This window comes from Arachis ipaensis, chromosome B9 (genome assembly GCF_059453495.1).
Source record: "Arachis ipaensis isolate K30076 ecotype BB chromosome B9, ASM5945349v1, whole genome shotgun sequence".
NCBI classification, from domain to species: domain Eukaryota; kingdom Viridiplantae; phylum Streptophyta; class Magnoliopsida; order Fabales; family Fabaceae; genus Arachis; species Arachis ipaensis.
Window position 1 is genome coordinate 90,384,469 of NC_142444.1, and position 17,116 is coordinate 90,401,584.

Below are 17,116 nucleotides of genomic sequence, written 5' to 3' on the forward strand. Positions count from 1 at the left end.
TATGTCCCCCAGCTCGAATAGGATGTATGGGTAGGCCTTTAAATCCTTTTCTTCCAACACAAGGTTATCAAAAGCGGATTTGAATAGGATATCTGCCGAGCTACCTTGGTCTATCAGAGTTCTGTGGAGGTTGGCATTTGCAGGATCATCGTTATCACCACGGGGTCATCATGTCCAGGTGTTATTCCTTCAGCATCTTCTTTGGTAAACGAGATAGTAGGCATGTCGGGTAGTTTAGCTCCCTCCTTGACTTGGTACACCTCCAAGAGGTGCCTCTTCCATGATGATTTCGATGTCCCTCCCCCAGCGAATCTCCCATTGATCATGTGTATGTGTCACTTCGAGGTCTGAGGTGGATGCTCTTGATAAATCCACATTTCATGGTATTTATTTTCTCTAATTGGGTGGATTTCATTAACTTTTCTTGCACTTATTCAATGAAATAGCTTGGTTTTGTCAATTCTCCATAAATTGTGCTCAAAAATAAAAACATGATTTTTAGGCCCTTAATTGCTAAATTTTATTCACTTTAATTCCATTTGATGCCTTGATATGTTTGTTGAGTGCTTTTAGGTTTACAAGGCTAATATGGATTGAAGAAGTGAGGAAAAAGCATGCAAAAGTGGAGAAACCATGAAGAAATGGAGTTTGGAGCAAATCAGCAGTGTGCGTACGCACAAGTGAGAGTCAGCAAGTGTGCGCGCGCACAACCTTATGTGCGCACGCACAAGCGGAAAAATAGAAAGTGTGTGTACGTACACGTCTGTGCGTACACACAAGTACCAGCACGTGACCTCATTAATGCAATTCGCTGGCTGCAAATTTTGGGCGCCTAAAACCCAATCCAACTCATTTCTAAAGCTATTTCAACCCTAATACAAGAGGAGGCAAGGGGGGAGCATTTGGTTTTATGTTTTGCTATGTTTTGTCTTAGTTTTCTAGAGAGAGAAACTCCCTCTTCTCTCTAGAATTAGGTTAGGTTTAGTTAATTTTCTCTTAGTTTGATGCTTTAATTCTTGTCTTGATCTAGTTTCTTTACTATTTCTTCTTCTAGTTTCTTACCTCTTTTACTTTTACTTGTTATTTCTTTTATTTGGTTATTTTATTGTAATGAATTCTTGTTAATTTCAATTTCAATTAATGCAATTTAAAGTTTCTTTGTTTATTATTATTTAATTCAGTTGTTGTTATTATTTTCTTGCACTGGATAGCTTAGATTTTACTTTGATTGCAATTTAATATGCTTCTATTTACATGTACACCAAGTATTTGATAAAAATGCTTGGCTTAGTTTTTGTTTAGTTTTTCTTCACTCTTGGCTTGGAATTGAGGAATTTGGTCACCCTTGAGTCATTGATGTCCATTCTTGTTTGATATGTTAGAGTAGTTAGTTAATTTGGTTTCCATTGACTCTAAGTCTTCTATTAATAGAGTTGACTAGGACTTATGGATTGAAATCAACTATGCCTATTTGACTTATCCTCGATGTAGGGTTGACTAAGTAGGTAACCTTATCTCTCAATCCATGCCAAGAGGTTTATTAGCATTTGAATTTTCCTTTTCTTTGATTACTTGCCTTGAATTTAATTGCTTTCATTTAACTTCTTGCATGCTCAATTAATCTCTTGCTATTTACATTACTTGCTTCTCTTGCCATTACAACCCCCTTTTCCCTCTATAGCCAATAATTGAGCACTTAATTGCAACTCCTAGGGAAGACGACCCAGGGATTTAAAACTCCCGGTTATTTTGGTTTGGATTGTGACAAACTTTTGAATTTAAAAAGTTGATTTGAGAAGTAGTTGTTGGTTTGGACTATACTTGCAACGAAAGAAATTCTATTTTGAGAAATTCTAGATCAACACAAATTCTCTCTATCAAATTTTTGGCGCCATTACCGGGGAGTTACAATGGTGTTATATTTTTTGGATACTGTAAAGATGTTAATATGTAAATATTTTGCTTCTTTTTGGTTGTTTGCTTGATTCTGTTAGTTGTTATGAGTTTGTTTTAGTTTTTCTTAGTAGCTTTTGTTTTTATTTCCTCTTTGTTCTATGAATTCTCACCCTTTTGGCTTGGAGTTTGGTTGTTATGATGTTGTAGGAAATGAGAACCTCAATGATGGAATGCATCATGAATGGTTGGATCAATTGAGTGAGGAGCTATATGCTTCTAGGCAACCTTCTTAGCAAGAACCTCCTCCACATTCTTATAGCTACTATCCACCTCTTGATTCATATCAATACCAATCAAACCCTTAACACTATGATCAACCTTACTCACAAACCACATCACACTATTGCCAAACTCTTCCACATGAATACTCACCACTATACTCACCATACCATCAACCTTATGTGCCTAATGAACAACCTTATGAACCACACATAGAACTACCACAATTCCAATACCAATACCCTACTCCACCTCAATACTCTCATCAATACCAACCACCTTCCATATATGAGGACCCTCTCCCACATGATGAACCTTCTTTTCCCCCACAACCTTCAACGGAAGAAGCATTCCAATTCTTCCTTCAAGAGCAAGAAGAGTACCAAAAGAGGCAAGACAATATCATGGCTACCTTAGCCGGAGCCCTATCCCACTTAGCCTCACTACACTATTCCGACAATTCAATCACTTCCATGGATAAAAGTAAAGAATCAACTTCAATTCAAGCTTATGGAGTGGAAGAGAGCTCTGAACAACAAGAGAAAGAAGAGGAATTGAAGCATGAGTTGCAAGTGGAGAAGGTTGAATTCAAGGAATTAGAAGAAGTGGTTGAAAGACTTGAAGAGGTGGAGATCATACAAGAAGCACTATCACCTCCTCCATTTAAGTGGGTAATATCCTTAACCTTGAGCTTCATTATTCCACTTGAATATGGTTTGATTGAAAATAATAGTCAACTTAAGAATATTTGTGGATTGGCAAATAAAGGAAAATTAGGTAGTGGTTGGAAACATAATCTTAGGTTCATAGAGGTTGAATCTTTAAAATTTTGCATGAATGGTTGGTGTAATTCTCAATTGGATGGAGTGTTTGGTTGTTTGAGTGAGAACTCTAGATGCTTGCCACCCGGATGGGATCTCATGGATCAACAAGAAGATCGGGTGCGCAAGATTTGGGATCCCTGAGGCCATTAAAGATGCAAACATTGGTGGGGAATCAAGGAAGAATTCAAGCACAAGCCACCATAGCATAGGCTCTCCCAATTGTCTAACTTAAAGACAATAAATAAAAGTGCTAGGTGGGAGACACCTGACGTCGGGATTTTTGCCAGTAAAGAAGTTCATAAAAGCAGTCGTGTTGTAGATATAGTCTCTAAACCAACAAAAATCCCTTCGTACAAACGTTGTGGTTGTAACAAGTAACAAACCCCTTAAAAATTGTTAACCGAGTATTCAAACCTTGGGTCGTCTTCTCAAGGAACTGCAGGGAAGTATGTTCTTATTATTGGTTATGGAGGTTGTAAAATCGGGGTTGAGAGTGAAGAGTAGATATGATAAATAATTTAAATGGCAATTAAAATAAATAAATACTGTAAAGTAATCTTTTGGCAAGGTAAGAGAAATTGGAAGTCCAACTTAGTTATCTCTCTCAACAATAATGAAAGTTGAATCTAAATTTCACTTAGTTAACCTTTACTAAAGTAAAGGAAAGTCAAGGGATTAATTAGTTTGACCTTCGAATCCTATTTATTTCCTAAGAAAAAGTTGGGATTATTGAAGTTTAGTTCAATTGGCAAGATAACGATTATCAATTATGCTGAGTTTAATAATGTTGAGTTACTGATTTCTTAACCAGGACCAAAAGGGTAAAAGTAAAATTGTTGGAATAAAAATGTCCTTAGATGGAAAGCAATGGTAACACAAATTAAGGAGAAAGCAATCAAAAACTGAAATACCTCAAATAATCATTAATTCAAATCATAACATGGAAAGGGTTCATAAGTCAAGTTGGCAACATTTATAGGTACGAATAAAAGCATTAAAGTAAATATTAAACCTGGATCGAGAGTCACTCTTACAAACTAAGAAAAGTCCTAAATCCTAATCCTAATCCTAAGAGAGAGAGGAGAGAACCTCTCTCAAACTAAATCTAAATCATCGAAAGTAGTAAAAATGCGAGCTCTCTCTGAATGGATGCATTTCCCCACCTTATAGCCTCCAATCTGTGCTTTCTGGGCCAAAAATTGGGTCAGAAATAGCCCATAAATCGCCCCCTGCGTATTCTGGTACATTCAGGTCGCGGACAAGTGACGCGGAGGCGTCGTCCACGCGGCCGCGCGGATTGAAGTTCGCAGATGCGACGCGTCCGCGTGAATCACGCGTTCGCATCGCCTAGCGTCAGGGAGACTATGACATATTATATATCAAATCGAAGCCCCGGACGTTAGCTTTCCAACATAACTTGAACCGCATCGTTTGGACCTTTGAAGCTAAAGTTATAGCTGTTTGAGTGCGAAGAGGTCAGGCTGGACAACTTAGCAGTTTCTCCAACTTCTTGTATTCCTTCCACATTTGCATGCTTCCTTTCCATCCTCTGAGCCATTCCTGCCCTGTAATCTCTGAAAACACTTAACACACATATCAAGGCATCTAATGGTAATAAGAGAGGGTTAATAATAAGCAAATATAAGATCAAAGAAGCATGTTTTCAATCATAGCACAAAACTAGGAAGGAAAATGTAAAACATGCAAATAGTATGAATAAGTGGGTAAAGAGTTGATAAAAACCACTCAATTGAGTACAAGATAAACCATAAAATAGTGGTTTATCAACCTCCCCACACTTAAACAATAGCATGTCCTCATGCTAAGCTCAAGAGAAGCTATAAAGATGAAGAGGAATGGTAGGATATACGAAATGCAATCCTATCTATATGAATGCAACTACATGCAAAATGTTTCTACCTACTTGGTTAAAAATAAATAAGTTCTCCAAGACAAACATAAATCAGATTTCACTAATTCAAATTATACAATAAAGGACAAGTAAACTTGTAAGAAGATAGCTAATGAAAGCAGGGAACATAGAATCAAGCATTGAACCCTCACTGGTAGTGTATATCACTCTTACTCTAAGGTGTCTAGGGTCAATCACTCTACTCTTCTCTAGTCATGCTTTCTAAACCTTGTTCTTCATCTAACCAATCAACAATATTTAATATACCAATGCAAACATCATGAGGTCTTTTTCAAGGTTGTAATGGGGCTAAGGTAAGGGTAAAGGTATATATATGGCTAAGTGAGCTTTATAAATTGAATCTTTAATTAACCTAAGCTCTCACCTAATATACATATACTCTATATACTTTTAAATTCATGCCTAGCTACCCATAATTCTCACTTTTGTATAATTCCCATACTCATGTACCAAATTTTTCTTTAATTTTTATCACATGTGCATTGATCTTTTATTAAACTTAATATTGGGGTAATTTTGTCCCCTTATTTACTTATGTATTGTGTATTTTTGGATATTTCTCTTTTTTTTCTCTTTTTTTTTTGTAGAGAAACAAACATAACTTATCAATGCACATGGATTTTCTATTATTTTTCTATTTTGGTTTTTCATGAGTAGGTTCCCAAATTCCTGATTTTTAAATAAATTAGAAACATTATACTTTTCCTTTATTAACCCATGTTCCCACAGTTTCCCCACACTTAATTAACACACTATCTTAAGCTAACCAAAGATTCAATTGGGATAATTAATTTGTTTTCCGCTTAAGGCTAGTGATGTGGTAAGATATAGAACAAATGGGGATTTCAAGGCTCAAAGTGGCTGATAAGGGTGATTTAAAGGGTAGGCTTATTTGGGATAAGTGAGCTAAAATCAAATAATGGCCTTAATCATATGCAAGCATGTAAATACACTAAATATTGGACATATAGACTGAAACAAAGTAAAGATCACAATTATAGAGAAGTAAACACACAAGAATAAAATATTTATGGTTAAATAATGTAACCATGTAAATAAGCTCAAAATCTCACAGGTTGTGTGTTCTTTGGCTCAAAAACCATGTTCCAAATACAACTTCAAAAAATTTTTCAATTTAAATTAGTAAAATTTTTCAAAAATAGGGTCTTTAAAAGAATTTTATTACTTTAACCAAGTAGTAACTAGATGCATAAAATCAAACAAATATGCAAATGCGACAACTAATTTAACAAAGAAAATTAAACATTAGTGCTAAAATATGAAGTGACTAACCCATGGAAGTCGGTATCAACCTCCCCACACTTAAAGATTGCACCGTCCTCGGTGCATGCTGAGATGTGCAGGTGGACGGGCTGTTCCAACTGATGCTTTTCTTCAAGGATTGTGCTGATGGACTTGTTTGTCTCCCCATGTAAACGTCTTCCGGTTCCCTTCCGGGTGGCCATCCTGAAAGAAAAAGGGAAGAAGAGTAACCCAGAAATAGAGATAAGAAAATAAAAGAAGTATGGGTGGGTTAATGCCAAATGATAAGGGTCTCATTTACATGGAAGCTTCAACATGTAAGTGAGAAAACAATAGAAGCCATGGCATACCAGTGGTGCAAAATTGCAACAATGGAGAAGAGAGTGGGGAAAGAGAGATAATATAAATTTATGTCAATGTAAAAAGTAATACAGGTATAAAAGATTGGAATTGATTTAAATAATATTACCTAACTAGAATAAAATAAGTCATAAGCACCAAGATAATACCAGAAAAGATATAACAGTTGAATAAGAACAAGTGACACCAATGGAAAAATAATAATTTTAGAAAAGAAAAAAAAATATGCACACAATTAAAATGCAATAGATGAAAGTATTTAATTAAAATAAAATAAAAGAGAAGAAGAATGAGAAGGGAAAGAAGGGAAGAAGAAATAAGTAAGAAAGGAGTGAGGAAAAATTAGGATTGGGGAAGAAAAGATAAGATATTTGGCAAATTAGGATAAGCTGTGCGGCGCAAGCGACGCGGACGCGTGGGGCACGCGGTCGCGTGACACGTTTTATGCTGCTAGCGCGAGGGCAGCCTCGCTCTCGCACAACTCTCTGTTCAAAAATCATTAATTGCCAAATATTGGGTGACGCGATCGCGTGGGGCACGCGATCGCGTGAGTGGGCACTTAGTAGGATGTGACGCGGTCGCGTAAGGCACGCAGTCGCGTGAGATGGACTGCGCGTCCAGCGCCAGTCCAGCACCACTCTAGCACAACTTTCGGCTGTGCACCATTATTACGTCGAAATCCTGGTCACGCGGTCGCGTGGGAGGCCAGTATTCCCACTCGACGCGGACGCGTCAACGACGCGGTCGCGTGGGATGATTTGTGCCACGGGCACGCCTCCAGTCACGCTCCAACGTGACTCTCTGTTCGTTTTTATTTTCTCCCCTCTCCATGCGACGCGAACACGTCGCTGATGCGGTCGCGTCGCGTTGCGTTTTTTTTTTTAAAACTGAATGCAGGATGCAATGCTTAATGTGAATGCTATGTATGATTCCAGGTTCAATAAAATAAAATAAAATTCAAAAACAAACAAAACTAAATAAAATTAAAATTGCAAAAGGAACGATCATACCATGGTGGGTTGTCTCCCACGTAGTACTTTTAGTTAAAGTCCTTAAGTTGGACATTGGAGGAGCTTCCTGCTATGGCGGCTTATGTTTAAATTCGTCCAAAAATCTCCACCAGTGCTTGGAATGCCAATAGCCTCCGGGGTCCCATACTAGGCATGTAAAGCTTCTGAGCAGCTTCAGACAAATTTTCAGGCTCCTGGGGTGACGAATGTCAGAATAGATTCTAGGATCCCAAGCTTTGCTATTAAATCCGCCTCCGTCTTGATCTACATGTTTCCATCCTGGCGGTTTAAAGAGTAGAATCTCACCATGGTGACCAAACGTTCTCCGTGATCCATGTAATTGAGCATGATACCAATCCGTGTACTTCGAGGTGAAGCGTGGAACCTTATTGAACCTTGTGCACCAGCTCTGAGTACGAGCCATTTCCCCTTACTCTTAAAGCCGCAAAGAGCTCTGAGCTGGCCATCTATTTCAAGAAAACCATATTCAAGTGAATAAGTAAAGTTATAGGTTAAGGATTATACCCACTTGAAGCTTGTATTAGGTGGTAATGGCCTTGGGGTAGGTGTTTCTGGTGATTCTGTAAGTTCTACTCCTTTGTGCTCTCCTGTGAATTTCTCCACTTCCTTGTAAGAGTCTTCAAATGTAGTATCACTCTGGTCAAAGTCTTCTATGTCTTCCTCATCACTCGAGTCATAGATTGGAGGTTGAGAGAAATCTACCTCTGCATCATCTTCGTATTCATCTGGGGAAGATCCTTCGATCTCAGAGAATTCACTTGCGGATGCAAGTTCGTTACTAATAGAGCTAGACTTGTGACTATCATCATCAAGGGAATTTGTGTTTTGGTTTATTCCATCTGATTCTTCATAAACAACTTGCCTTGGAGATTGTACAATATCCTCCTTAGCATCAACTGTAGCGTCCTTGACGGAGTTCTCCTCAGTTCTGGATTCCCATGGAGGTTCAGCAACTCCTAGATCTTCAACCAACTCTTCTTCTTGAACAATGACAGCTTCTTCTACCTGTTCTAGTACGAATTTATTCTCTGTCTTGTCCACTGGAGTTTCTGGTATCTCCTTCATGCTACGCTCTTCGTTAGACTGTTCACATGGGGCTGTGGCTGATCCTTGTGTATTTGAGCGCCTAGAAACCCATTGAATTATTGTTTGCTCCAGTTGTCGAATGGTTGTTTGAAGTTTATTTACTGTTTTCTTTAGGCGAACCTCTGCTTCTCGGGTTGCCGGACTTAGGCATGACATATAGAGAAGTGGTGGTGGTTGGGAGTGATTGGATTGGTACTAGGGTAAGGAAGGATCATATGGTGGCGAATGGTGAAGAGAAGCTTGTGAGTGTGGTGGTTCGAGGTTATGTTGAAAGGATGGTTTATATGCACGGGGTGGGGCTTGTTGGTAGTTACAAGGTTGTCCACCATATCTTTCAGCTGGGTATGCATTGTAGAATGGTCTTCGTCCAAGATATCTTGGAGGGTGTTACTGCCTAAAGGGTTGATTAGATCCTCTTGGCTCCATCCATCCTTGATTGGTCTGACCTTAATGCACATTCCTGTTGTAACTTCTATTTCTTTCAACAAAGTTAGAACCAAACTCAAAGCGAGAGGGGTGAGAATTCATGGTAGCAAATAAAGATGAAAAGGAAAAACAAAAATAAATAAACAAGCAAAAGAAAAATATTTACAATAACCAATAATAAGGCACACGTTAGCAGTTCCCCGGCAACGGCGCCATTTTTGACGTTAGGATTTTTGTCAGTATAGAAGTTCATAAAAACAGTCGCGTTGTAGATATAGTCTCTAAACCAACAAAAATCCCTTCGTACAAACGTTTTGGTTGTCACAAGTAACAAACCCCTTAAAAATTGTTAACCGAGTATTCAAACCTCGGGTCGTCTTCTCAAGGAACTGCAGGGAAGTATGTTCTTATTATTGGTTATGGAGGTTGTAAAATCGGGGTTGAGAGTGAAGAGTAGATATGACAAATAATTTAAATGGCAATTAAAATAAATAAATATTGTAAAGCAATCTTTTGGCAAGATAAGAGAAATTGGAAGTCCAACTTAGTCATCTCTCTCAACAATAATGAAAGTTGAATCTAAATTCCACTTAGTTAACCTTTACTAAAGTAAAGGAAAGTCAATGGACTAATTAGTTTGACCTTCGAATCCTATTTATTTCCTAAGAAAAAGTTGGGATTATTGAAGTTTAGTTCAATTAGCAAGATAACGATTATCAATTATGCTGAGTTTAATAATGTTGAGTTACTGATTTCTTAACCAAGACCAAAAGGGAAAAAGTAAAATTGTTGGAATAAAAATGTCCTTAGATGGAAAGCAATGGTAACACAAATTAAGGAGAAAGCAATCAATAACTGAAATACCTCAAATAATCATTAATTCAAATCATAACATGGAAAGGGTTTATAAGTCAAGTTGGCAACATTTGTAGGTACGAATAAAAGCATTAAAGTAAATATTAAACCTGGATCGAGAGTCACTCTTACAAACTAAGAGAAGTCCTAAATCCTAATCCTAATCCTAAGAGAGAGAGGAGAGAACCTCTCTCAAACTAAATCTAAATCATGGAAAGTAGGAAAAATACGAGCTCTCTCTGAATGGATGCATTCCCCCACTTTATAGCCTCCAATCTGTCCTGCGTATTCTGGTATGTTCAGGTCGCGGACAAGTGACGCGGAGGCGTCGTCCACGCGGCCACGCGGATTGAAATTCGCAGATGCGACGCGTCCGCGTGGATCACGCGTTCGCGTCGCTAGCGTCAGAGCGACTTTGATATATTATATATCAAATCGAAGCCCCGGATGTTAGCTTTCCAACACAACTAGAACCGCGTCGTTTGGACCTCTGTAGCTAAAGTTATAGCCGTTTGAGTGCAAAGAGGTCAGGCTGGACAGCTTAGCAGTTTCTCCAACTTCTTGTATTCCTTCCACTTTTGTATGCTTCCTTTCCATCCTCTGAGCCATTCCTGCCCTGTAATCTCTGAAAACACTTAACACACATATGAAAGAATCTAATGGTAATAAGAAAGGGTTAATAATAAGAAAATATAAGATCAAAGAAGCATGTTTTCAATCATAGCACAAAACCAGGAAGGAAAATGTAAAACATGCAAATAGTATGAATAAGTGGGTAAAGAGTTGATAAAAACCACTCAATTGAGTACAAGATAAACCATAAAATAGTGGTTTATCAACACCTCACCATGGTAACACCTTTCTAACCCTCTCTTTGTATATAGCTTTAATTCATTGCATTTTGTTTTTTGTCGATTGCTTATGTTTAGTTTAATTTCAAGCTTAGTTAGGTTAAATTTTAGTTTGGATAATGTAATTGTGCAATGTTCGATGTTTTGGGGTTAAAATCCCATTGTTGAGCTCAAATTTGGTGCTTAGAGCTCTAAAATTTTTTTTGAAAAAAACAGAGCATGTGCGTGCATACACACCTATGCGTACGCACACACCCCAATTTTTGCACCTTGTGTGCGCAAACCCAGCTGTGCGTACGCATGCCCCTGTTCACATCCCCTGTTCAGAGCGCTCACACATCTTGTGCGCACGCACACAATCCCAATTTTTGCATTTTGTGCGCACGCATCCCCTGCGCATACACACGCCAGCTTATACCTCTCCTGTTCGCAACGCTCGCACACCTTGTGCGTCCACATCCCCCTTCTTTTTGCGTTCTGTGCGTATGCATGGACCTGTGTGCGTACGCACATACGTCAAGATAGCTTGCAATTTTGACGTTTCATTTTCTCGAAAAAAATCTTTGTGCGCGCGCACAGCCTTGTGCGCACGCACACACCAATTTTCACATTCTGCCCAGAGCGCTCGCACACCTTGGCGCGTGCGCACACCCATCTTTTACCTCTTGTGCGTACGCACAGCCCTGTGTGCGTACACACGCCCCTATTTTCACACCACCCTACTTCTTTTCTTCTCTTCTCTCGATTTATTCCCTTCTTTTCTCTTTCCCTCTCTTCTTTCTCTTCTCCAACCATCATCCACCACTATCATTCACCACCCGCCATGCTCACCTTTAGTTAGTTAGTTAATTAGTTAATGTTTAGTTAGTTAGTTATTTATTACATTAGTTAGTTTAATTTTCTGCTTTGGTGCTAAATGTTGGATGATCGAGTTGATTGGTTGATTCTATTGAGATATTGCTACTGAATTATTGATATTGTTGTTGCTAAATATTATTGGATATCTTCATTGAGGTCATACTTTGTTACTTGGTATTGAATTTTGAATGATTGGACTGTTGTGCATACCAAGTAATCCTAACATTGCCTTTGAAAATGTCTTTAGATATCTAAATTGCATGTTTTGGCCACCATGTAATTTGATTTCATTATCTATAAATAGGCAATTTGTTCTTAGTTGATGCATTTTTTTAGGTGATACTTGTTATGATGGATTTTTATTTAAGTCACATATTTGATGCATTAACATTAAGAATTGTGAAATTGGATCATAAGCTTACCTAATGATACTTTTTGAGCTTTTTAAGCTTTGTGGATTATGCTTGCCATGTCTTCCACTTCATGTCAATTAGGTGTTGCTTCATTATCCATTTCACAATTTCTTAATTCTTGCTTGAATACTTTTATGCTCCTTTATTGCTTGTTTGTTTATCTTAACCTACAAGTTTCCTCTTTAAAGTACTTCAAGCACACTACAATGAGTGAAGTGCATGTTCTTTTGTGTAATTGTGACATAGCTTTCCATACTAGTGTGTATGTTCTAAACCGCGCAACTTAGAACACACACACTTGTTCCCTTCATGTCACAAACTTATTCACTCACTCATTTTAGTGATTATTGCCTCATCCCAACAATTTATGCTTCCCTGTTTTTGCATTCACTCATCTTACTATCCTATCTTCTATCTTTCATGAGTGATCCACCATAAGCAATAAGGGAAAGCGGAAAAAAGAGCACGTAGCAGTCGGTTGATCCACCAGCTGAAGGTGGCAACTCGTGACGTTGCCGTACCCCCCTTGGTCACCTTTGAATGCACGGAGTACCGTGCAACCCTTTAAGTGTGGGGAGGATATCAATGATCAACAACTTTGGGTGACATACTCTAATCCCAAACACTTTCACCTTTTATCTTTCTTAGTTGTATATATTTTAGAGCTTTAATCACATCTTTTCTTAGCTTATTGCATGTCTTTGCATACATATAATAAGCTTAGTTAATTTAATAAAATTTTCTAAGAAAAACATTTTTGATAAGGCATTGACATCCTAATTGATTCGAGTGATAAATTTTGATTGAAACTTGCTTGAAATATATTGTGGAACATGCCTTTGAGCAAAGAACACATAAGCATGTGAGTTTTGAGCCTAATTGTGTGGTTACATCATATAACCACTATTTTCAATCTTATGTGTATTATCCTCTTTCTATGATTGCAATCTTTGATTTGTTTGATTCTTTATGTCCATCATTTGATGTATATATGCATTTATATGATTGAGGCCATCTTTTCATTAAGCTCACTTGTCCCAAATAGCCTACCATTTTATCTTCCTTTGTTAACCAATTTTGAGCCTACTTTAATCCCCTTTTGTTCTTAATTTTAACACATCACTACCCCTAAGTGAAAAACAATAAATGTCTCTTATTTGGATCTTTGATTAGCTTAGGCTAGTGAGAGCGTGTATCATCTAAGTGTGGGGAAGTTTGGGAACTTTGGTTGAGGTAAAAGTGGATTTTTGTACTTTTGTTGAAAATCTAGGGAATTGGGTACATACTCATGCCTCAAATGCTTAAACCTTATGCATTGACACTCTTGTATATATATATATAAAAAGAAAATAATAACAAGGGGACAAAATGTCCCAAAGTAAATTAATAATAACAATGCATATGAGTTGTGATTGAAAAGAATGCATGAGTGTCTAAGAAGAGTGAAGAATGGATAGCTAGATTTGCATTTGAATTGTATAGGTTGTTATGTAGGTTAGGTGAGAGCTTAAGTTAGTCAGAGATCTAAATTTTAAGCTCACTTGACCATATGCATCCTTACCTTTACCCTAGCCCCATTACAACCATGAAAAGTCCTCATGATAATTGTATGCATACATTCATTGATTGTTGATTGCTAGTTGGAAAAAAAATCTTAGAAAGCTTGATTAGAAGAGAATTGAGTGAATCAACCATAAACACTTGAGTGATTAGAGTGTATACGCATCCGGTGAGGGGTTCGATTGCTTAAATTCTATGTTTCCACCCTTAATTATCTCCTTTCTTGCAAGTTTGTAAATTCTCTTCTAGAACTCAGTTCAAATGTGGACTTGATTTGATTGTTATTGCTTTAGCCCTCATGCTTATATATGTATTCTTGGAATTTGATTTATTTTAACTATGTAGTTGCATTCATTTAGATAGATTGCATATAGGTAGTTTCGTTGCATTGAATAAACGTAATACCCCTTGTTTCTTCCTTGAGTTTAGCATGAGCACATGCTATTGTTTAAGTGTGGGGATGTGATAAATCCACATTTCATGGTATTTATTTTCTCTAATTGGGTGGATTTCATCAACTTTCCTTGTAATTATTCAATGAAATAGCTTGGTTTTGTCAATTCTCCATAAATTATGCTCAAAAGTAAAAATATACTTTTTAGGTCCTTAATTGCTAAATTTTATTCACTTTAATTCCATTTGATGCCTTGATGTATTTGTTGAGTGCTTTCAGGTTTACAAGGCTAATATGGATTGAAGAAATGAGGAAAAGCATGCAAAAGTGGAGAAACCATGAAGAAATGGAGTTTGGAGCAAATTAGCAGTGTGCGCACGTACAAGTGAGAGTCAGCAAATGTGCACGCGCACAACCTCATGTGCGCACGCACAAGCGGAAAAATAGAAAGTGTGCGTACACACATGTCTGTGTGTACGCACAGGTACCAGCACGTGACCTCATTAATGCAATTCACTGGTTGCGAATTTTGGGCCCCAAAACCCAATCCAACTCATTTCTGAAACTATTTCAACCCTAGTCCAAGAAGAGGCAAGGGGGAGCATTTGGTTTTATGTTTTGCTATGTTTTTGTCTTAGTTTTCTAGAGAGAGAAGCTCCCTGATGGGTGGAAAATTAAATTTCCACACAAAACTCACTGGCAAGTGTACCGGGTCGCATCAAGTAGTAAAACTCACTTAGAGTGAGGTCGTTCCCACAGGGATTGATGGATCAAGCAACTTTAGTGGGTAATTAGTTTAGTCAAGCTAACATTGGTGAATTTAATAAAATTTGAAGCAACATAATGTAAATGACAAGAAATTTAAAGTTGCAGAAAGTAAATGAACAGAAACATAAAGAGCAAGAAATGTAAATTGGCAAATCTTAAATAACAAGAAAGGTAAATTGCATGAAATGTAAAGGGGGCTGGGTGCTAGAAAGTTAAATAAAAGTAGTAAATCAGTAACTTACAGCAATTGCAGAAAATGTAAATTTGCAGGAAATGTAAATCAAGCTCACAGCAAACATCAAATGTAAAATGTAGAGGAACAGGAAGATTTAAATTACATGAAAGTAAATTGGAAGCAATGGGAATAGAAAGCAATGAGAACAGAAGATTAAAATCAAGCTCAATATAAATTGAATTGTGAAATTGCAGAAAGGGAAACTTGCAGAAGAAGATTATCAGAAACTGAAATTTGCATAAGCCAAATTAAAGTACAAAAATGGAGAAAAATTAAAGTGTTTCAAAGAGAACTTTCTATTCTTCCCTACTCCTATTTCTCTCTAGCAGAGCCAGCCTCCTTTCAAAAATGGAACGGATGCCTTTTTATAGGCTTTACAACATGAAAATGAAATTGAAAAATAAATTACAAATGAAATTCCTAACCTAGCTTCTCTGTGTGCCTTTCAGTCATGTTAATGGGCTTTACTTGATTTGGATTTGAATGAGAATGGGTTAGGAGCTTGGGACAGGGGCACTTGTTCCAGTGGAGTGCTCCGTTGGGTAGGTGAACTTGGCGTTTACTTTTGTGGCATGCCAATTTGGTGCTCCTTGTGTGCATGTGGCCTCCTCCAGTGTTCACTTAGTGAACGTCACGCTACCTTAGTGAGCTCTATTCCTTGGGCACTTGATTCCCTCTTTGAGCCTTAGTTGCTCCCCTTTGTGAGTTTCCTTTTGGTGTAGCGCTCAGTTAAGAGATGTGAACATAGCGTTCACATGCTTCCCTTCCGCGCTTGGCTTTCCTTGCATGAGGGCCCGAAAACGTTCAAACTATTGAACGTAGCACTCATTCATTTGAACGCTGGCCTCGATGAGTGTTGCCTTTGTTGAGCACTCTGTTGGGATTTTCGAGCGCTAGTCTTGTAGCGCCTTACTCCCCCTTCGAGCCTTAGTTGCTCCATTTTGTGAGCGCTATGCTTGGCTTTGCTTTCCTTTGCATTAATGAACGTTGGGCCAATTGGGCATTACCAAGTAAATTTCATGCATGCTTTCATTGATTTAATTAATTAGTAATGCCAATTAATTCATTTAACGCCTTGGTTCATTCATTGGCATTAATAATCAAATGTTTCAAGCATGCATGTTTATATTTACTTTATTATATTACTTAGTAATGTATTAACCGTAACTTGATTTGCCAATTGGCTTTAATTGTTAATAATGCATGCATGAGGCATCATTAAATGCCACGGCTCCTTGGTCATGGGCCACGCTTTTAAAAGCGTGGCCTAAGGTTTCAAAGCGTTCTCAAACTTCAAAGTTTGCCCCAAAATTCTTCTTTCCTCTTTTTGAGCTTAATTTGTGCTTTTTTTACTTCTTTTTCCACTTATTTCCTACAAGATTTATAAAATCACAAGATCAAAGAAATATACCATTTAAGCACAAAAGATTGCAATATTTAAGCACTAATCATCAACTTCTTGTATGAAAAAACATAGAAAAATATGACATAATGACATGTCATCACAACACCAAACTTAAACCTTGCTTGTCCCCAAGCAAGAAAAGAATCATGCAATAAAGATTGACAATCCAAGGTAAGAAGAATAGCAACTCAATGTTCATGGTTGGCTAATTTTCTATGCATGCTACAATCACAAAAGAAATGGAAATGATTGATGCTTCTATCTAGCTCATTTTATGAAATTTTTTCCTTATATTTCATCCTTGAAACAAGATTTACATTCTCTTATTAGCTTCTACTTTTGGGTGTTTTGCCCCATGAGTTGATAACAAAGCTGCGATTCTAAATGCTTTGTCTTCAAGTATTACCACTTGACACATAAGCACCACAAGCATTTAATTAGAGGACTTCATTAAGCTCATTTATTTCTTTTCTTGACTCTCTAATCATTGATGCTCAGAACCTTGAACTTTGAGGGAGTGCTTTTGCACTTGAGCCTAACCTTGACTCTAAGTGTTTTGTTTTCAAGCTTTTTGCTTAATACATAAACACCACAAGTACTTAACAATGAAATTGTCATTGGTACTCAGAGCCTTCAGCTTTCTCATTCTTTCCCTTTTTCTTTTCTTGCCTTAATTTGC

General features: G+C 37.5%; 1 pseudogene; it reads right to left on the reverse strand.

The window, feature by feature from the left end:
* Window positions 1-2,172: 2,172 nt before the first annotated feature.
* LOC148545428 (uncharacterized) overlaps window positions 2,173-17,116 on the reverse strand; it is a 33,423-nt pseudogene continuing 18,479 nt past the window's right edge.